The 22,275-nt window shown below is 38.5% G+C and overlaps 2 protein-coding genes across 4 annotated transcripts in view; one reads left to right on the forward strand and one right to left on the reverse strand.

Moving 5' to 3' along the window:
• The window catches only part of mgat4c (mgat4 family member C), a 120,315-nt gene extending 106,805 nt beyond the window's left edge, over positions 1–13,510 (reverse strand). For all 3 annotated transcript variants that reach the window (XM_040026503.1, XM_040026502.1, XM_040026501.1), the window contains exon 1: positions 12,913–13,510. The gene's annotated coding sequence lies outside the window, so the exon portion shown is untranslated. The remainder of the gene's footprint in view (positions 1–12,912) is intronic.
• Positions 1–22,275, forward strand: part of eif4g2b (eukaryotic translation initiation factor 4, gamma 2b) — a 171,653-nt gene that overhangs the window by 46,452 nt on the left and 102,926 nt on the right. The gene's annotated exons all lie outside the window — the stretch shown is intronic.

Below are 22,275 nucleotides of genomic sequence, written 5' to 3' on the forward strand. Positions count from 1 at the left end.
ACAAAACTGACCCATGAATTGTTCAAGAAAAATAACCTAACTCAAGTCGGTGTGCTTTGTCTGCACATAACAAAAAACATAGCAAAGTACCAATTGGGAACTTTGTTAATAGCAGCCTGCTGCAAAAAAAAACATATTTTGTCCCCCTTTCATTAGCTGAACCCATGAAAAATGGCAAGAGGATAACAATGTTTGACAGCCATAAAATAGTATTTTTGAATACTCAAGCCTCATCAGAAATGGTCTCAGTTGGATAGCGCCTGTCAAGAAGCCATTCTTAAGGAAAGGAAATAGCCTGAGCTATACCAAATACCACAAGAAATGGAAGAAGAATCCAAATTTGAACATTTTGGCTGAATATGTACAGAGGAAGTCAGGAGAGAAGTACAACGGCGAATGTCTACAACTATATGTAAAACACAGTGGAGGCTCTGTCATGGTTCGTGGCTGCTTTCAGCCAGTGATGTTGGTGATCTTGTGAAAACTGGCAGAATTATGATTGTAGAAAAATGACATCAGATTTTAATTCACCGTGTAATACCATCTAGAAAATGTCAGATTGGCAATGGGTTTTTTCAGCATACTGCCATTGCAGTAAAGGTATACCTGGATAGAAAATGCACGCAATGAAACACTGTGAACATCCAGCCCCAGCCCCCACCCAGATATTACTAGAGCAGCGTGGGATCGTCTTGGCAGAGAACACAAAAAAGGCAGACAAAATCTGAAGAAGAGCTTCAGAATATCCTTCAAGAATCTATTTCTAAAGACTACTTGAAGAAATGAGAAGAAAGTTTGTCTAACAGAGTTTCAGAATCAGAATCAGAATACTTTATTAATTCCGAAGGAAATTATTAGGATAAACTGAAAAAACAAGGTGGCGATAACAAATATTGACTTTCAAGCTCATTAGTCTTGTACCAACTTTGTTTTAGCCATATATATTGTATTCCCTTGTATGATTGCATGTTTCAATAAACTGCAGCACCAAGTTCCCATTTTTCAAGGAAAACATAAAGAAACAAAGGGTAGCTCAAGAATAGTGAATAGTGCTGTGCATGTTTTCAATGTGATCTGATGATCATTATAAGTGACAGAAAATTCTCCCCCATTAAACGTAAACTCTCCTGCTATGTTGAAAAAAAATCCTTCAGTATTCTTTTTTTTTTTCATTTCAGTTGTAGTCGGTGAGTTAAATTCAGATCTTTACATTGAAATAAAGAGTACACCTAGGAGAAATATGTAAACTACTTCTAAAACCAGATTACGGTTCCAAAGTGTTCAGCAGGGACAAGCCAAGTGTGCTATTCAGAGAACGCACATTAAAATGATAAATTGCCAAGTGCACATGTTACCATTTTGTTTTTCTCATTTACTCTTCACTGTTGAGATGGTCATAAAAGCACTGCAGCTTTGAGCTGTACATTACCATATAATAATGCTGCTAAACTGCTGTGGGAATTCGTTTTAATGGGCAAGAAAACAGTTTTCCAGTAAAGTCCTACATCCAAACTACTGATAACTATAAGAATGGACTGCAGTAATAAAGCAATCACTGGCCAAATAGCTGACCCTGGAGACTTGGCTGTGGCATTTGTGTTACTCATTATAGCAACTCTGACAGTAAAAGCTATCATAGCAGCAAAACTTCACTCTCTAATCATTTCAGTAGCTTTTCAAATATTTTAAAAATTAACATTTTGCTTGGAAAATGATTTTTTTTTTTCATTTTAAAGATATGAGCAACACTTGTTATGTACACTTATTTAAAGCAACATTTTTTCAATATTTCTCTTCTCACAACACGTACACATGCACATGACAACACCATACATAATGTAAACATGTCAGGTGATAGGATAACAGTGAAAAACATTAACACAGCCCCCTCTGCATTCATGCTTAATTCCTGTTCAAACTAAAATGGGAGAAAATATTATCAGTGTTGTCGTAAACAAAAGTACAAATCCCTGCTGTTATGGCAGTCATACTGAGAGACTTCTGATGTTTCACAGTCATTTCCATTCCACAGCCAGCATTTGCATTTGTTTGATTTCCAGCAGCAGTCTGCAATGCCTCTTTGTGCAACAATACAGACACAAATAAATTAAGATCCGTCCTTCCTGGCAGAGATTATTTATCTCCCTACTCAAGCTGTCTGAACTTCGAAAACACAGCTTCAAGTTATTCATTGCTATTCCCATACTCATCGCCCACTGCCTTGACAGTAAAGACTACAGTCGTCTCCACGCCTGTGCATGTTTTTGTAAAATAAAAGTCTTATACAACTGCTAATAAAGAATTTGTTTTGCTTGCTTTGGTGTGCAGATGCCGCATAAATCATTGTAATGTAATGCATGCCTATAGCTATAACCCCACCACTAATCCTTCTGCAGAAAATCAATTTTTCACTTTGGCCTTAGCTGCCCTTAGGAAGACAAATCACAAAACTAGTCAAACCAGCGATCAGAATCAAACAGACTGGTTTCAGACAGAGGACGGTATAATGCTTCTTGTACAATCAGTAACAAGTCGCTGCCTCAATGCCATGCCATTTCATTCTCATCACCCTCTTAAAAGACAAACATTGTGTAATTAGGATGATTAAGATGAGCAGAGACTAAAGGCCAACAGTGTTAACATAGCTTGAGATAATAAAAGGATTAGGGGTGATTCACTTAGAGAAGCTTAATGGGTTTTTAAAATAGAAAACAGGAATTCATTAGTAAATGTGATTGACAGTTGAAAAATCAGTGAATTTAACAGCAGAGAAAATAAAACCGCGATTAACATAGCAGGCCTTGTTGTTGAAGAGCAAAGGCTGGAAGTCACTTATAATGTCACAAAGTCAGCTGCAAAAAAAAAAAAAAAAAACACTTTTAGGAAAACAGCGAGCAGATCCGCAGCAAGCAGATGAGCACTGACCCAAACTGACCCACTTCTTCCTGATTTATGGTTTATGGTCCCTCAGCAGACACAGCTTTGTTGTGGGGGGTCATAAATCTCCCGCACCTCAGAGCTGATCAGCTGACCCTCCAATCCTGGCAGCCGTCCCCTGCTCACAGGCCTGTCCTCCGGCCGCAGCCCAGCTCTCAACACAAAGCAGAAATCACCCGAGCTACAAGCGCAGGCAGTTAATCACCATGAACCGACAATAGTATGAAATAGAGTCAAGCAGGCCAGGAAGGCAATTCATTGCTATTGCTAAAGGACTCGGCGAGACAGCTGAGGTTTACCTGTTTGGTAACTTCTGCAAAGTTAAATGAAGTTTTCGATGTATGGAATGAGCCAGTACAGGTCAGGGTAAGAGGGGCTGAGCTTGAGGTACGTGAAGAAACCTCACTGGAACGACAAGACAAATATGACGCGATGATACAGCTTTGTATTTATGCCTCCAGCCATGTTTGCAGAGGTAAATGTTGGACGTAAAATAAGGCATCTTAATTAATTTGATGAACAGAGCACATGACTCTGAGACTAAAAACTTGGGTCATCAAACACTGCACAGCGCAGCACGACTATGCAGGTTAACTGTTGCAGCATGGAAAGCACCATATGTCTCAGATGACTTATTATGTCTGGATCAGACATAATGACATCTTGACAATGTCAGTGGCAAAAGAGGAAAAAACAAAAGGAAATTACAGAGTGGAGGAGCAGAATATTGAACACCACAGGGACATCAGGGATTTTAATTTGAAAGGGAGCAGAGGCACAGTGTGAGATAGAGAGACACACAGCCAGAGAGCACTCGGATATTCCTCTGTTAAGACAACGAGACTGGGAATAACATACATATGGAGCAGCATGCAGAGAATCGAACCACGTCGCTCATTCGCAGCAGCACCATCATGAAAATAATCAGCACACACTCACCTGCCTAAAGCATGTAACTGCACCTCTGCACTCAGTCATTCCTACCGTGTTTGTATCGTGAGGGAGCTCTGCTGGTGCTCTGCGCACGCCACCAGTCTAAATGATCTCCATGATTCATGCGGGAACAGATAACTGGTGTTCAGAAGAGTGGGATAAACACTCATTGTAATGGCAGTGAGTAGCCTGGCAATAATTTTGTGTTCTCACTTCTGCGCCTGGACATTCTTTCTTTCATTATTCTGTTCCAACCCCCTCCAGTCTGTCTCCTGCATCTGCTGACTAGCTCAAGAGCCCCCACCCACACTCCAAAAGTCCCACCACACCTTCCTCTTTATCCCTCAAAGCCTTATTCTCCTCATCAAGGTGTCACTAACAGCTTCTGCAAACCATGGTTTCTTATTGGTTCATTCCACCTTATTCTCCTCCGGTCTCCTGTTTTGCTGTCTTAAAGGAACAATGTATTCACACCCCCTCAACCCTGCCCCCTCTCTGTTCTTGCAGCTCACAAAGTGTGTCATGATGAGAAGTGTTGGGCAAAACTAATTACAGTTTAGGGGTTGAAGCAGCGGGACAGACATCCATAATTCATGAGCTCAATTTAAAGGGTGACGGCAGATGTGTACCTAAAGTAGCGAAGCTTGCAGAAGGAGCAATATTAGGTTTTCTTAGAGACACCCTGTTGACACTGTGTATGTGTGTGTGTATCTGGAGATATACACGGCATAAATGAAAGGCTATCGAGTAATCTCCTGCATTTATCAGTCTTTTGGCAACTGAACAAATCTGTCAGCATCAAGAGGTCTGGAGGTATGTGTGGCCTGTAACTGGCTCAAACAGGGAAATCATATTTTTCAAAAAAGAGACAAGTAAGCAGTTAAATCGCAGTGTGATTGGTAGAACAGCTCTTACGTAAAGGAAATGTGTCCATTTATGATTTCTTCATCAAATCTTCTTTCCACAAAAACAATATATTGTTCATATATCAGTCATTAGGCATAATAATAAAAGGTAAATCAGTGCTTTTTAATGTAATACTCAGGTCAAAAATAACAGAAGTTATTGATTTGGTTTGTTCTTAAGGTTTGATGTGTTCAAGTCATTCAAGCATCCTTCCAACCATTAGATGCACCTCTTTTTTGTTTTAAATTGCTGTGTAAAGAATATGACATGTAAACCACTCCCCTGGTGCTGGGCATGTTTAAGCACATTTTCTATTTTGGTTTAGGCCCAAAATACTAAGGGTAATCTTCAAAACATCAAGTTTTCCAAACAGCGTCATCACAGTTGGACATTTATTTAAATCCAGCAATGTAATCTCACTGAATAGGGATGTAGAGGCCAGCTCTTTAATCCCTTAAAATTTACCCTTTAAGGACTGAAAATATTTTGTTTGTTGGACAGTGAAAGTAGTGCACAGTGGTACATAGTGACTGATGTTATTAAATGTTGTTACTTAGTAATGAACTAGTGTTACAATGCTAATTTTATCATCTTATAACCATTTAAACCAAAGCTTTGAGCTTTTAAAAGATGAACAAATGGAGCAATTTCAAAATAAAGCTACAAAAAACTGAAGTAACAAGGGCTCAACCTGAACAGGAGGCTATGACAATGTAAGTCTTGACAATATTTGTGTTCTATTAAAAAGGAAAAAGAAATCAAATATATCAAATTCAAACGGCTTCAGGTGTCATTGTCAATTACATTGCTAAAGACTCGATGTCAAATATAACTGTGTAACAATCACCTACTAAATGTATTTATTTGTAAAGCTCCTTTTGGTTGCTCCCTGGTCACCACAGTGAGTGACTTCACATGTTTAAATTTGGGTTTGAGATGTCCTTCCTAACACAACTCCAAAAAGGACTGTGTGCCTCGAACCAGCGACCTGTATTATTCAAATTATTCTGTTAGAAATGTGTCAAAATATTTTAGGAAAATTTACAGAAGCACATTATGAACCAAATCCAGCAGAAGTCTTCAGACTTACACATACTGTCTGAACACCTGTGTTACCTGAAATTACACTGATAAATTAGTGATGGCAACGAACAGCTTCAATCGCAGGTGCATCAACTGTGCTATTTGAATTTCCTTCCCAAGGCACCTTGTGCATATGCTGAGTTTTGCAGTTTGCACCTTTTGTCAATCTGAGCTTTTAGTGAGCAGCTTTTAATAGCTCACTCAGACCTATTAACTGAAAATACCAGCACATGCAGCCACTTCTTCAGTCATTTATTTGGTAATCCTTGTGACTCTATTAGGAGAAAATCTACAAGCAGTTCATAAAAGCTTTAGTGTGTCCTGGAATGTGTTTTGCATAACACCTGCATAAACTGGCAGCATTTGTATATAAATGATTCACTCGGAATATTAAAAAAAACAGGCTGGCCCACGATACTTTTTACCACTTTTAACAGTTTTAACTGTTAAGTGTGGGGAAGTAAAGCAAAACTTCTTAGGACAAAATTAACCAATCAAACTCAACTTTAAAATATTTACCTCGGTTGAATTTCCAAACAGAAATGTATAGCAATAAAACTATTTTAGGATAAATAAACAAATAAATCAAGAAGACAGGCAGCGTCAGTTGCCTTCAGGTCCACATCTGCACTGTCAACGTTAGTGCACCTACTCTTGCTGATCAAAGCTGCTTGTGTCTTCATCAGCAGCTGGTGTGAAGTTTTTCAAAAAAGGAATGGCAATATGGTATGGTTATGCAACCTATTTCAACCAGCACTCCACCCTATTTTCCAAACAAACACAGCTTGCCTTTGGTCTTATTTCATTGTCATTGATGCATATTTCATAAGGGAATTCACTGTCTTGCTTTGATTCTTCGGCACTTCGGTGCTGCTGTCTAGCAATACATTAGTGCCCATTATCATCTCTACAGTCTTTATCAGAGATAGCAAGAAGTCTCTTACAACTCTAATACACTGTATATTACATCTCAGCTCTGGTCTCTAAAATGCTCTCTAACTGTTAGAATAAAACACACCGCTAAAGTAATTTCATACACTTTAAACAGACCTGATGCATTTAAAAAATGAATATTTAGAGACGTGACAAAGTAAGTACATGAAATTGCTGACTAACCTGAAAAAATAATTTAGCTATGTGCAATGTTTAGGGTCTTTCGTGCTTGTGCTACACATTTTAACATCCCCCACAAGAGGTACGATGTTGACTAGAAAATTTCATAATCTTACATCGTTAATGTGCTTAGAATGATTATATCCCTAAAAGAAATTGTACACTTCTTGATCAATTTCAACTTTAGGAAAGAAGACCTCACATATTAAAATAGTTTCTGTTCCACAGCAAACATGTTTAATGTTGTTGTGACAGAAAGTCTCTGTGATCCTTCCACTTAGAACACATTACTTTAAAAAAAAACTTTTACTGGCACCCATGCATATCTTCGTTGGCAATGTTTGGTAACAATAACAGTAGCAGAGTGCCTACAGAATAGTTTGCCCTTGAAACGACTGAGGTTCCACTTCTGAACAAACTAGCAGTAGTTTGAAAATTGTAGATGATGTTCCCCGCAGTGTAATGCTTCATACTCAAATCTTTTTTAAGTCGCTTTCCAGACTCCTTGTTATTCACATCCTTTTATGAAGCAAGCGTTGGGTGTAATCACATTTTTCAGTAAAGCAGTAATGTAATGCGTTAATGTACAAAATTTACTAATTACACTACAGTTACAATTTGTTACTTGCATTAGAAAAGCTTCTCAGTTACCTGCATGATGGATGCGTAGAAAGCAAAAAAACATCACACAAAGTTGCTTTTTTCATTCTGCTTCAATCATCTGATTTCATTTCATGTGCAGGACGGGGGTAATAGTGGGGTGGTCTACAGTTTTTCAGGAGTGGAAATATGGACATTACTTTTACTTTTATTGCACAAAAGCACAACAGCACAATGATAAAGGGCAAACAGCATTAAGGGTGGAAGCAACTGCTTTGTCCTGCAATCATAACTTGAGCTCTTTGCAAGCATATGCACAGACAGTACGCTAACATACTAGCCAAGCTAGCCAAGAGCAAAAAGGGATAATAAAGCTATGTGAATGCTGACCCCAGTTCAGCAGCCAGAGCCACAACTTCAACAGGTAACAAAGGCAGTGATGAGCAGTGAGGGTTACATGTTTTGGGTTCATACGTAAACACTACTATCATTAGGATGGGAATCTGTGTTGTTGTGGCAAAATGTTGCCTTGGGTTTATACTGTCAAATGATAATTTGGAGACAATACACTTCAGGTTATTTTTATTGACTTGATGAGTATAAGAGTATGGTTAGTCATTACATCAGATTTTTAATATGCACAGTTTTAATTAGAATTAAATGTTTTATACATTATGGTACTACAAGCCAAACCCAATAGGCTGTATAACAGAATTACAAAGAGGCACTGTTGGGTGATCACTATATTCCAAACACAACAGATAAATCCTTTAAAGAAAATTTTGGTATTTCTTTTTGTTTCGTAAATTTGTAAATTGTTAATAGGATATTGAACCAGTATTGATTGCTATATTTGCCACAATTTAGAAAAAGAGTAGCCACATGCAATTTGTTTTTTACTCTAACTTGACTTTACTGTAGTCTCTCTCTACACACACATATATATGTATGTATATATATATATATATATATATATATATACCTTTCCACTTCTCTTTGCAGAGAGCTTTTGGCTCTCTGCAACTCTCTAACTCACATTTAGCTTGTTGTCTTGTTGTCTTCCTGCAACAACTCAACTCCTGTGAGATTTCAGAGCAAGACTTCTACATGAGCTTGACTTCTGAAATATGTTAGACAGATCTCTGTAGTAATGCTTTCCATAATATTGACGTTTTGGCTCAACAATCTGAGCCTGTCACTGCAAAAAACAAGTACCTTTACTTTGACATGGACAGCTGTTCCATGGGATTACACTGACAGGACTTTGAGGTCATAATGATCTCACGCAATATAGAACCAATTCCAAAGGTTTTTTGGTCCATGTAATATATTAGACCATGAAAAATGCCAGAAAATGGGCCTAGTTTTAGAAATACCTAAATTTTCCTATAAAAAGAATAGTCTATCTTCATTCATCTAAATCCAGCAATAAACTGTGAGCGTGACTCTTCTTGGCCACCACTGGGCCAGAAGTCACATTATAATAAATGAGCAGCACAAGGAGAAAAACTGCAGGAAAATAGTTGTAGACAGGACAAAGGCAAAGAACACTTCACTGAGTTTCGGGTCAATCTCCAAACATAAGACTTAATTCAACTAATAGGTATAAGTATTTTTCCTGGTATGGATTTAATAAGCTGTTCTTACTTGAACTATTTTGTAGCTCAGTACTGTCACATTAAAGCCGACTCTTTCTGCTATGGTTGGAAAATTTTTTTTTACACATGTAACCACAAGTGGATTCAATTCAAATAGCTTTAATTTGTTTGGGACTTTTTTTATGTCATGCAACTTAAATACATTCATCCAAGTCCTGTACAATTTAAAATAAAACGTCAATTTTGCATTTAACTCCAGGAACAGCTGCCAACATTTAAGGTGAATTCAATTAAACACTCTGATATAAAAACAAAACAAAACAAAGAAAACATGCTGAGCACATGGGGCTGAATATTATACCCACAGCCAGAGACCCCTCCTCTCCTCTCTTAATAAACATGATATTCAAGCTTTGCATCACAATGCTCACTGAACCGGCTAAGCACTTGACAGCAACATCAGTGCATCTCTGAGTGTATGAATATACAGTCTGGATTCATGCCTAGAGTGTTTCATCTCCTTCCTGTGCTAATCTTGGCATCGATGTTAAGCATGCTGTAAGTAAAGTCCATTTTTTCACTCATTCAGCCAGCCAGGAAACCAGTCAGCAACTCAGTCATTCAGTCATTGCACTGACATTAAGATTTTTCTTCACAGCAACTGAACATATACCAGGGCTAAGATCCCACTATCACTGAAGCAGCCTTCATACTCCAACGCTTACGCCTCACATCCTTCATGTCACAGCAAAGCTCAGTGGCTGTCCAATAGATTCGAGCTGCCCAGAAATTCATGACCTGCACCACCTCAGAAAATCAACATGGTAAGTCACTAGGGGGAATAGTATGGTCAGGAGGCAGACTAACAATTATTTATGGCATTTGTCTAACCTTTCACGGATAAATCAAGTGAGTGGCTGCCCAGACTATCTGAGCGGATGCTGTGGCAATTTTCAGTGTCTCCAGACAGCTAAAAGTTCAGTGCATCTTACGCAGGGATAAAGTTACTCTTTTAAAAATCTAATTAGCGCTTCTTTTATTTTGGAAGCTGAAAACAGTCTAACGATAGGAGGGATATCCTCACAGCATTTTCAGTTGCGCTTGCCAGTTCTAGAAAATTCTCAAATAAGCTACAGTAAGAGTGAAGTTATACCGACAATGTTTGGAAAAAAACAGCTGAGAATGGATTCAAGTGTAAATGTCTTACTAGGATGGACACTTCCATCTTCACTACATAGAACGTCTGTATTAACTGTGGCAAGGCAACAGAAATAAGCCTGCATGTAATTCCATTCAGAAAGCAGAAAGGATTAGAGCATTTTAGGTTTACGTTCTGCCTGAGCACACAGTTTCTCTATCCTTTTAAAGAAGTATGACTTTATTTAAATTGCTTGGACAGTAGAAATGAATGTAAAAGCATGACTCATTTTTTTTAGGAGTCTAGTCATTTTAGAAACTGGTGCAGGCGGAGGAGTGGAGCGGGTGGGGGGGTGTAGTTCCATTGTTGGTTCTAGCCAGACTTCTACTCCATGCTCACACTTAAGAGTGAGATTTGCCTAGTATTGCTGTACCAAACAGGGCAGTGTAAAGTTTATGTTCATGAAGTCTACATGTAGTAGGCTTGAACAGTGGGTCAGTGACCAGTCAGACAGCTTATGTAAATGTATGTACACTGTGATTTTTATTTGATGACTTCTGTGGAGTTGGCCCTGTCTCTTCTGCTGTCTTCTGGTTGACAATGTTTTTTTGTTTTTTTTTTCGAGCTGATAACAGTTGCAACATTATACACTGAATAATCAGAAATGTCCTACTTCACATATTTACACTGAGGACTGGGGCAATCAGAAGCAGCATCTCCTGCAGTATGTAAGTGGATAATTTATTTATTTATTTATTTATTTTTCTTTTTAATGTCATGATGAAGTGATGAAGTATTCTAACTATTTTGTTGTTGTTGTTGTTCCATATATCTCATTCAAAGCCTACTTCCATGACCAAAGATGCCTTGTTAAAGCTGGGATAAGCAATATGTTATTCAAGAGGCCTTAGAGAGAAGTCGACTCTCTCTCCTCCTTTGGGCTCTACTTTCAGACTTGAGGAAAAATGTAGTGTCAGGCTGGCCAATTACAGGTCTTTTCAGACCAGATCAGATGAGTAAAATAAAGAAGTATAAAGAATACAAATGGAATAAAGATAGTCGCACACTGGGTTGAACATTCTGTGAAGCCAATTGCATCGGCTTTATTTTCACATATATTAGACATGCTTGTTTGATGGGAGGGATTTAGAAGAGAGGTGTCTATATATGAATTATATATATATATATATATATATATATATATATGTATATATATATATGTACACACATTGGGGTTTTGTTCATTTTTACTGTAGCTTTAAACTGAAAGCTATTTATAGCACAAGTTTTATACTGGTTTTTGTGCGTCTCTTCAGTTTTTCTGTAAAAATGAATTCATTCCAAATACCAGTGATTTCACAAAGTGCCGTGGTAACAAGCTGCAGCTCATAGTGGGAGACTCGCCCCTCTGTGACCCCTAATGAGCCAGCAGCCTCCCGCCAGAGGAAGCCCGAGCCGCTGCTCTTGTAATGAGCTGCTGTTTTGCTACAGGCCTTTCAGATGAGCCATGGAGCTGTCATTCGCACCGCAGGCCATGAGCAACTCTGGCAGATGATGCAATTCTTTGATGACTTTAAGGACAATGCATGCCTTTGGTGAAGCCTTACTGTTAGAGTTTTAATTCAGCCTTTCAGAAGTGCAATCGCATCTTGTGCTTTTCATATTGTGGATATCATAGTATGGGACAAAGTTGTTCATGCTTTGAAATAATACACTCATATTCATATTTATTGCTCCTTTTGTTGAGTTATATTATTCAGGTGATGCAGATGCTGTTTTGATTTGCAGAACAGTTTCAGCCAATTAAAATGTAATTATATAACCTACTGAATACTATAGTTACACAATGACTAAGTCTTTAAAATGTGCAGAAGTTTACAAGAAGACACACAAAAGAAATTGTCCAAACTTCTTACTTTGGTCAGAAAATAGTCCAAAGACATTTAATTTATAATAATAATTTGTGTGTGTGTGGTTTTTTTAAATACCAAACCTTCATAACAACAAGCCTTTTGTAGACGATTTTTACATTTTTTTGAACAATTTAAAACGTGCTTGATATTCCAATAGATGGCTATGGTTTATTAACCTAATATCAATATTACCGAATCCTGAGCCATGATCTTTTAAATATGGCACAGCCCGAAGCTATGACATCGCATGTCACGGATGTTTATGTGGCGGTTCGAGAAATGATTTCTTTAGATTTAAAAAAAAAAGATAAAATAAATAAATAAACAAAAGCCTCCCACAGCGTGTTTTAAGACAGTTAAAGATGTGAACTCCTTCCCTCTGGTGCTGCCTGGTTGCTAGGCTGGATAGAAATTGCACACACGCTCTCCGAGTGTGACTTATTGCATTTTTGATGTTATCAGACACGCAACCCCACATGCTGTGACGCCTGTGCAGCGAGGGAGGCTGTAATGTGCAAAAGTTATGACTTGGTTCGAATCTCGGTGACATGCTGTGCAGAGCTTGATAAGAACCAGAACAAGCGTGCTGGTACAGTTATCAGTGTACCCACGTGGCCTTACCTTCAGCATCCGTCACCTCAACTGGATATCAAACCAGCCAACATCCCACAAACATGACATCTGCACTCACCTCCACACCGGCAGACTCTACCGTGGACCGAAGGCAGGTGTCAGCGGGTGCTCTGCAGAGCCAACGACCTCTTTGTTTTTCTCTCTGTTTCTCTTTCTTATCTTCTGATGGTTAGACTGGCGCGGACACCGGCTCCGATGCGCTTCGCAATCTCCTACGACAGAGCCCAGGGAGGCGGGCAGGCACCGTAAGAAATTTCTCTAACGACCGATGGACATTTGTTTTTTCTCTCACACGCGGTTTAATATTCTATTTTAGCTCTAGTAAAAGACAAACTTTGCCAATTTCGAAGGTTATTTCTAAGCATAAAACATTGCTGCCACATCCCTAAGGTACCGCTGCGCTCCGGTCTGCTCTCTCCTCAGCTCCTCCCGGCAGCAGGCGGACAGGAGGGCGGTGCGACTGGGTTCGTGCGCTCCAGCGGTGCATGCGTGGCACGAACGCTCCAGGATTCAGCCGTTATCGCAAGACAGAGTGCATGTGTCCTATTCAAAATGCACCGATTATGAGACATACCTCACAGGCTATAACTCTCGGGTCCAGGGGCGCTGATAACATTTTAGGAGATCCCATCTCTGATCCAACAGAGATGAGCATTTGTCCAACCCCCCTCCTCCTCTGGGAGAAGTTTAACAAATAACAGCAATTTGCTTAGAAACCCTCTACATGCTGTAGAATGCGCCAGGTTAGAGAAGAAATCGTTGACTAAAGTTAGAGCCATATTGCTCACATTTTTATGTGAAAGAAATCAATTCAGATCTCATTTGATAGTGACCTCTCAGAAATAACCTAAAGACCCTGAGCCCTGGATTGGAAAGCACTATCTTTTGCCATTTTCCATATATTCATATCATTTATGTCTGTCTGTCTATCTATCTATCTATCTATCTATCTATCTATCTATCTATCTATCTATCTATCTATTCAATAACTGAAATTGCAATACATTAATAAGTGGGAAAAAGGATTCAAACCATCTTTAACTGATTTATGATGACAGCTGTCAAATTGAAAAATAATTTGATTGTGTTTTGAGCCTGTATAGTTTCAGACTTCTGACTATATGTATAAATTGCTCAATATCTAAGCAGAAAATTAATCATCCATAAAATGTGACTTTGATATCAGCGTGAAAGCCCTGACATTAATCAGTAAAGAAATATGCAGCATGAAAATATTAGCCTGTTTATAATCACAAGTATCCATGGTGGGCCCATTAAGTCAAGCTGATTGGAAATTTTCACTGAAAATGACTTTGCACGAAAGAACACAGTCACTCAGAGAAAATGCTGGGTACCAGCTCACGCTCCATTTGAGGTCATTTTTGGGCTAAGCTGTTTATATGCATATTCATATCCTAATCACAAATACCTCAGCACACATAATTGAGCTGAATACTTTGGATATTATTATGGATAGAGAACTTAGTGTGACAGCAAAATAACATTAGGATATCCTGAGCCTATCCCAGCACATAATTGTGAAGGGAGCTTATACCAGATGGGAAACACTGTTTTCATGGCCCAAATGGAAATACTGAGCCTCCTGAATAATACTGGGGTGTAAATGTGCATGAAAATGCCTTCATTATAGCATTTAGTTGTGTATCACTGTTGATGTAAATATTTATTTTGTGGTACACAAAGAAAAACAGCCACTGTTACTTAGTACTATATTCCTAAATCACATCAGCGCTGCAAGTGATACAAAAACGGTGGGAAGTTTAGCTTGATAACAGTACATCTCTTAACATTTGGGCTTTGGCAAAGTTTTCATTCATTTTCCAGCAGATATAATGTGGAAAATAGGACGTCTTTACTCAAGAAAAGCATTTCAGCGTATTTTGGTACATTTTTAAAAAACATTTTTTAATAAAGTTCACTGATGCAAGCGCTTCTCTTTTTTTGTTTTTGTAAAATTTATCATTTTCCGATTAAAATAAGGTAGCAAGAAAAATTTGAATTGCCTTCTCTGTGGTTATAATTTCATCCCCCCACATATTATGAGAATATAATATGTTCATATGATATGTGACTGACTGATATTCTTATGGTAACTGTCTGACTCCTAACCAGGAAAGTCACCAAAGACTAGTACTTTTAAACCAGAGACAGGGTGCTGTAGGTCTGTGCAGCTAAACAGACCAGAGGAGAATGCAGAAAGATGTGGTAGAGACTCTTACACTGACGTGAAATAGCCCTTCCCCCTCACAGTTTTGGAGGTTCTTAGAATAATGTAAACAGCCTTCCATGTTTAGTTCTAATAGGGGGGCATGCTTGCAGTGTGGCATGGGCACAGGGGATCTGCCTTGTATTTTATGCATTCACACAAGCCTGTTGCTGGTCCTTTACAGCAGCCTCTTACATAATGAATGAGGAACGAACACAGCAGAGGGACTAACACCAACCCCAACAGTGGTCATCAACGACTGCTTCACTGTATATAACAAATGAACCACAGAAACATTTGAATTATTAATCCATTTTGAAACAAATTAAATGGTTACTGATAGATGATGTGGGTAAGGTATCTCATGAGTCGCATATAATCTTGTGTCACCGAATATTGTATTTTCTTGTATTTCACTTCTGACAGCAGTGTTGAAATATTCTACTGACAGGCAGGACTTCTTAACATGCATGTCCACATATTAGCCCTTAAAAGTGTGAACCATGAAATAATTGCTAAAGAACTCTAAATGTGAAAAGCTTAGTGTTACCTGAACCTTCTGACAAATGCAAAAAAAAATTGCAAAATATAAATTTGGATTTATTTGTATCATTTGTGCTACATCTGGTATCTTTATGCAATTTATTGCTTAAAAGTAAGTGAGTGTGTCAGATATAATGCATTTGGGGTTTTAGGTTTGAGTTTTCTGTAATCATCAGTAGGATGTTCGACTTGCTTTAATGCCACTTTAAGAGTGCTGTGAAATTCATTATTGATAGAAGTGTTTTGTTTTGTTTTCTGATTAATTCACTGAGCAAATCCAAAATATCAATCGCTGGTCCTCTGCTTAAAATACCTGATATATGAGAGGATAGGGACAAAGCTGTGTAAAGATGTAGATTAGATGACTTGTTGGATTGCTTTCCCTCGTAAAGTACAAATGGCTTAAGGATACCGTTTCAGGTTAGGATGCAAAACAGAGTTGACACAGGCGTTCGGCTGTTCTTTTGCGGGGGCTGCAGGGGCTATTTCTGGACATGCTCCTATGATTCATTAGTGGGTGTTTGGAGGTCTGATGTGTCAAGATGTGTCATTCCACTAATTGTCATTCTGATTTATCCTAAGCCCTTTCCAGCCCCTCAGCTCTCAGCAGAGATTATTTCAGCACAAAACTAAGAAGAGAGAGAAGTTTTTATGCACCTCAGGGAAAGAGAATCTGGTTTGGCTCTCTTGAGGTTTAATAGAGCTGGACTACATACACATTTGATACTTTTCTCGACACTGAAATCAGATACTTCTTGTTTCCATGTCCAGGTCAGAGTTTAGTTTAAAGGGAGAAAATACTCAAATTCTTTTATCGCCTGCATTCATAACTTGATTATCAACATAGATGTGACCTGATTTTTTTTTAGTTTCTTTTAAAACACTATGAAGAGCTTATGTTCTTATAAGCTTTAAAAAAAAGCTCTATAAACTGTTATAAAAACAGAACAAAACAACCAAACAAATCACACTCCATTTCAAAGGGGTTGCAATGTATGCCAATATAATATATACATGGCTGAGAAGAAAATTTTTGTTAACATCATTTATTGTTTTAAAGCCACCATCGTAAATATTCTACCAGGACGCGTTGATCACATAACTTCTTGTATGAGAAATGGCTTTGCTCTGATATACCAACTGTAAACATTTTTAGCAGCAAGAAATACAAATATCTATCTATCTATCTATCTATCTATCTATCTATCTATCTATCTATCTATCTATCTATCTATCTATCTATCTATCTATCTATCTATCTATCTATCTATCTATCTATCTACACAGTTGGCTCAAGGTGCTTTATTCTGAAAAATTAAGAGCCTACAATAATACAGAGAAATCAGAAGACCCCCTATGAGCACACAGTGGGAAGGAAAAGGTCTCTTTTAATGGAAAGAAACTTCCATTCTCAGGGAGGGGCGGCCATCTGCTGCGACTAGTTGGGGATAAGGGAGGGTGACAATGCTTTCTTATGTGAACTAACTTCTGTTTCATGGACTTACATGATATCACGATCAGTCCTTTACTGCTTCGTGACAACTTTTACAAAAACAAATATTTTTAACACAACATCTATGAATTCTTCTTATCTTATCCTTATACAGAATAAAAATTATATTTTACTACAGACAGCTGGGTGGATAGAATGAGTTATACAAAAATATTACAAACATGCATACACTATATTAAGTCCTGAGGTAAAAATGAGTAGATCACTTGAAGCAGAAAGCAGGCTGCACAAACTGGTCTCATCTGACATGATTTTACATCATTTCACAATGCCTGCAGATTATTGATCACAGCCTGATCTGATCGAAGACTGGATGGATCTCAGTTTGCCTTAGAACATTTATATAGATGAACATTTAGAGGCTTTCAGCTGTACGCTTGAGCAATCTATTGATATATGGACTGACAAAGACCAGTCTTTGGGATGCAATCCATCTCAAGCATGAAGCTGTGGGCCTGGTTGAAACATAACACCATCTTGCTAGTTCCTCCTCACACAAGTTTCATCCAATAAACATCTTGTTTAAATGAGAAAGTATTATTCTCATCATTCAACAGCGTGGCTATCACCAAAAACAAAGCATGATGACATAGTGCAGTAATTACAGTAATGATAGGCCTGTGTTGTATTCACGTGAAAAAAGGACACTAGATACTCTGCATGTTTCAGCAAACCTCAGCAACCTACAGTACACAGCAAATATATTAAATTTGATCCATATATTCTTTCATAGAGGTTTGGCCCAGTCGCCATGCATTAATTTGAATTTATGGGTTTGTGCTTTGTGCAAAGTATGCAAAATATCTGGTCTATTTTTAAGTCCTTCCAGTAACTTTACTGTTGCCCTCTTAATATATCAATTGATTTCCTGGAATGAGTCATTACTGAGCTACAAAAGAGGGAAATTGATCTTACTTGTAATTAAAAAAGCTTAATTACCAATAATTAAGCTTTTTTATTTAACAAGAACCGTGTGCCTCATATCTCACAGAGCATGTACAGTACGAGGTGTATTATGTGCTGAAAGGACAACACTAGATAATTCACGCCAGCCAAACAAACGCTTAACAAGAATTCAAGATTTCACAATAGAGGACGAAAGGCCCTTTTCTCCCAGTATCATTTGTGCAGTGAATTATATCTGGTAATTGGTCCGAACATCTTGGTTCACATTGTTTTCACTGCAGGAAGCAAGAGCAGGAGAGCTCCCCATTGAAAACTTTCCCAAGCCTTCTGCAGGCGGGATGTAAAGGAATCTTGTGAAGAGGTTAAGCCATTGTTAATTCCACAATGCTTAATCGTTCTCCTAAAATAACAGGGAAAGCATCATTCCGAGAACAGTTGCCAATGGAAAGATTAACTGGATTAGCAAACAGATGATGTGGCCGAGCAGTGATTGCTGTGGGTCTGAATTGTATCAGTGTGGAAAGTGTTTAGATCTATATTTATTAAAAACCCAAATCTCTACTTTTTAAAAAAAAAACAAAAAGTGAATGCAACCGTTGTCAGTCACAGAGCGATGAAGACTTTTTTAAACATCTTTAAAACAAACTAATTGTGATTAATTTTAGACAGATGATGCACAAAGCAATGCCTGAGGAAGACTTTCATTCAACTCTGTTCCCAACCTTGACAGAGGAGATGGAGTCAAAATAATAGATTCTGTGGAGATATGGCTGGATTTTTTAAAAATACACTGTAAATCTTTGGCTAGAAAAGCCACAGTGGGCTTGTTATGTTCTCTCCTTATGAATAACTGTGGAGGTCCAGAAGCTTTAATAACCTCACTAACTCAGTCTCCTCTCTTCCCCTATGTTATTTTGGTCATCTCCAAACAGAGGAACACAAAGCGACCGTACCCCAGGGTTGCCATGAATAGGGATGTTTATGACAGTGTGGTACAATTTGTCACTCCTTAGCGAAACCTGTGTCCTGCAGGAAGCCAAATAATGATTTTAACTGCCCGTCTGAAAGATTGATCTTCCTAATCCTCCCCACCTTTCTTCCTACTGAAAGGTGCAAACTAATTTACGACAGGGCTGACGATGGGCATGCTACGCCTGTGAATGAATGATCTGGCCTCTAGCAAAAAGAGGTAATTTCCTCTTAATGTAGTGCCGTAAACATTTATCATCATGCTGAGCTGACAGCACATCGACACAACGAGGACTGTGCAAGTGCTTGCTTTAATCTGAGAAGATTTTTACCTTTGATTACTGGTGTGGCATACAATCACCACCCACCATGCTTGGCAAATTTTACCTTCACCAGTAATTGTTCATTTGGAAGGTGATGTAAATAAATGTTAAACCTTTAGGCTGCGGATGGGGACATTTTCAGACAAGTATCAGTAACTGCCACTTGGATACTGAAGAAATATTAAAGTATGAGGTTTAATAAAATGAGAGAAAGACGAGCAGAAATGCAAAAACTGAATGAGGCATGACGCTAGGCTATTTAATAATGTGATGTAATTATGTCGACAACCGAGCTTGTGTTGACACTTTGGGACAAGTAATATTCCAGTGAATTGGGGAAGCTAGAACTCTTCATTCAGCTCAGGGATAAATAATGTAGATTCACATTAACTTGCTCCGGCTGAGAGACTGAGAGAGAGGCATTTGCACATGAATATATAATGTGTTGAAACAAAGGAAACACTTTAAATAATTGTGTACAGCAAGAGTCAATAAGAGAGACAAAAAGCAAAAAGACAAGAAAGGAGCAGAGGTTGTCCACTTCTGCTCTAAGCTGCTAACAAGGTCCATTTGTTGTAGCTCTACACAAGAGAACTGAAAGCATCATAAAATAACACAAAACAAAAAACCCAAGAAAACTGTCATTGCTAACTGATATTGGCTACTAATGAATAATACTTCATCTGTATATGAAACATTTTGGGGGTCGTGAATCCATGGCATGTTATGTTAATGGTTTAGCAAGAAAATTTGTAACAGGCAGGCATAGACCAATATTAGCATATTTCTGTCAACCTGATGAATATATCTCTAAAGGATCTTTTGTTTTTCACACCACAAACTCTTAAAAAAATCTGGCCCTATAGCTATTAAATGTTTCTGTTTCTTCACTATATAATCATTAGCTTTTCAGCTTTTAGCTATTAGCTAAAAAAATTACTAAAAAAAAAAAGAAAAACCCACAGAAGCAAGATTAGTGATAATTAAGAGGATGGTCATAAATAGCAGCAATATTGTTTGTGTTCCATCTATTCGCTTCCACTTATTCTTTTCAGGGTCACGGGGGGCACTGGCGCTATCCCAGCTGTCTTAGTGTGAGAGGCGGGGTACACCCTGGACAGGTCGCCAGTCTGTTGCATATGAGGTGCCGTAAGGGACATTATTACTGAAACGCTCTCACACAACTGAAACGCTCTCACACACACTACTGAAATTTTAGCTCTCACACACACAACTGAAATTTTAGCTCTCACACACACTACTGAAATTTTAGCTCTCACACACACTACTGAAATTTTAGCTCTCACACACACAACTGAAATTTTAGCTCTCACACACACAACTGAAATTTTAGCTCTCACACACACTACTGAAATTTTAGCTCTCACACACACTACTGAAACGCTCTCACACTGTGTGAGAGCGTTTCAGTAATAATGTCCCTTACGGCACCTCATAGTTGCAGGTCTAACACATAGACACAAACAACCAGTCACATTCACTCCCCCATTCACACCTATGGGTAATTTAGTGATTCCAGTTAACCTAACCCCACTAACTGGATGTCTTTGGACTGTGGGAGGAACCCGGAGTACCCGGGGAGAACCCACGCAAACACAGTGAGAACATGTAAACGCCACACAGAAAGACCCCGGCCTGATGGTGGAATTGAACTCAGGATCTTCTTGAAGTGAGGCAACAGTGCCACCATGCCACCGTGCTGCCCCTTTGCTTGTGTTGAAAAGTAATTTTATTTAATATAGATTAATTAAATATATTTCACAGAATATATTAAATATTTGATAGCATTTTCAGTTTTTTTTTTAATGTGATGTTGCTGAGCTGCATTTCCCAGAGGACCTGTCAAACAGTGAGCACATTGCTGTGAAATTATTTCCCCATGGCTTTCCTGTTGAAGACGTATCTATAGCTTTATATGTCCATGGTGACAATGTTGCTATCACTATAAAACTGTAAAACTGTGAAAGCTATCATGTCGTATATGACGGCTGAAAAAGCTGTAATGATCAGACAAGAGAGAAATAAATAGCAAGGACTCTGACAGATGAAAATGCCACACATTTTTACTTTAAAAGCAGTAATGCACCAGTCACATGCACTGCATCAGTGACTGCACCAATGCTGACTTTATTGAAGGGTCTAGTATTGACCAGACATGTGTAATTTAAATTGCTGTCTCATTTTATCAGTCTAGTACACTGCTCAAACAAAATTAAATCAAAATCAGAATACTTTATTAATCCCGAAGGAGAGGAACACTTAGAACACAGAATCAGATCTCAATGGGAAAACCATCGTGCTGGATATCTACACTGATATGGACTGAGTGATATGTTAAGTGTGAACAGATGCATCACTGTGCTCCAGGACAGTTTGAGATGAAGCCTCAGAAGGACTAATACATAATGTCCCAGAAGTGTTCTACTGGGATTAGGTCAGATGAGCATGGATGAGCAATGATATGTATTTTTCCAACTCCAAGAACTACCTTCACACTATTGCCACAGTATGAAGGTAGTTCTTGGTAGTTCTCCTATGCATTGTTGTGCACCAGAAGGAACCCAGGACCCACAGCTTCAGGGTAGGGCCTAATTGAATTCAGGGTGTATACCCAACCAAACAAGGAATGTAGCCCAGTCCAGTGGCCTGCTGGAGGTCATCCTGTTCCTCCTTGCACCAAGGAGCAGATACCATTCTGCTCATGGGATTAGGACCTTCTATAATAATAATAATAATAATAATGGATTGGATTTATATAGCACTTTTCAAGGCACCCAAAGCGCTTTACAATGCCACTATTCATTCACTCTCACATTCACACACTGGTGGAGGCAAGCTACGGTTGTAGCCACAGCTGCCCTGGGGCAGACTGACAGAAGCGAGGCTGCCATATCGCGCCATCGGCCCCTCTGGCCAACA

The sequence above is a fragment of the Simochromis diagramma genome, unplaced genomic scaffold (assembly GCF_900408965.1).
Source record: "Simochromis diagramma unplaced genomic scaffold, fSimDia1.1 OVJJ01000293.1, whole genome shotgun sequence".
Taxonomy (NCBI): domain Eukaryota; kingdom Metazoa; phylum Chordata; class Actinopteri; order Cichliformes; family Cichlidae; genus Simochromis; species Simochromis diagramma.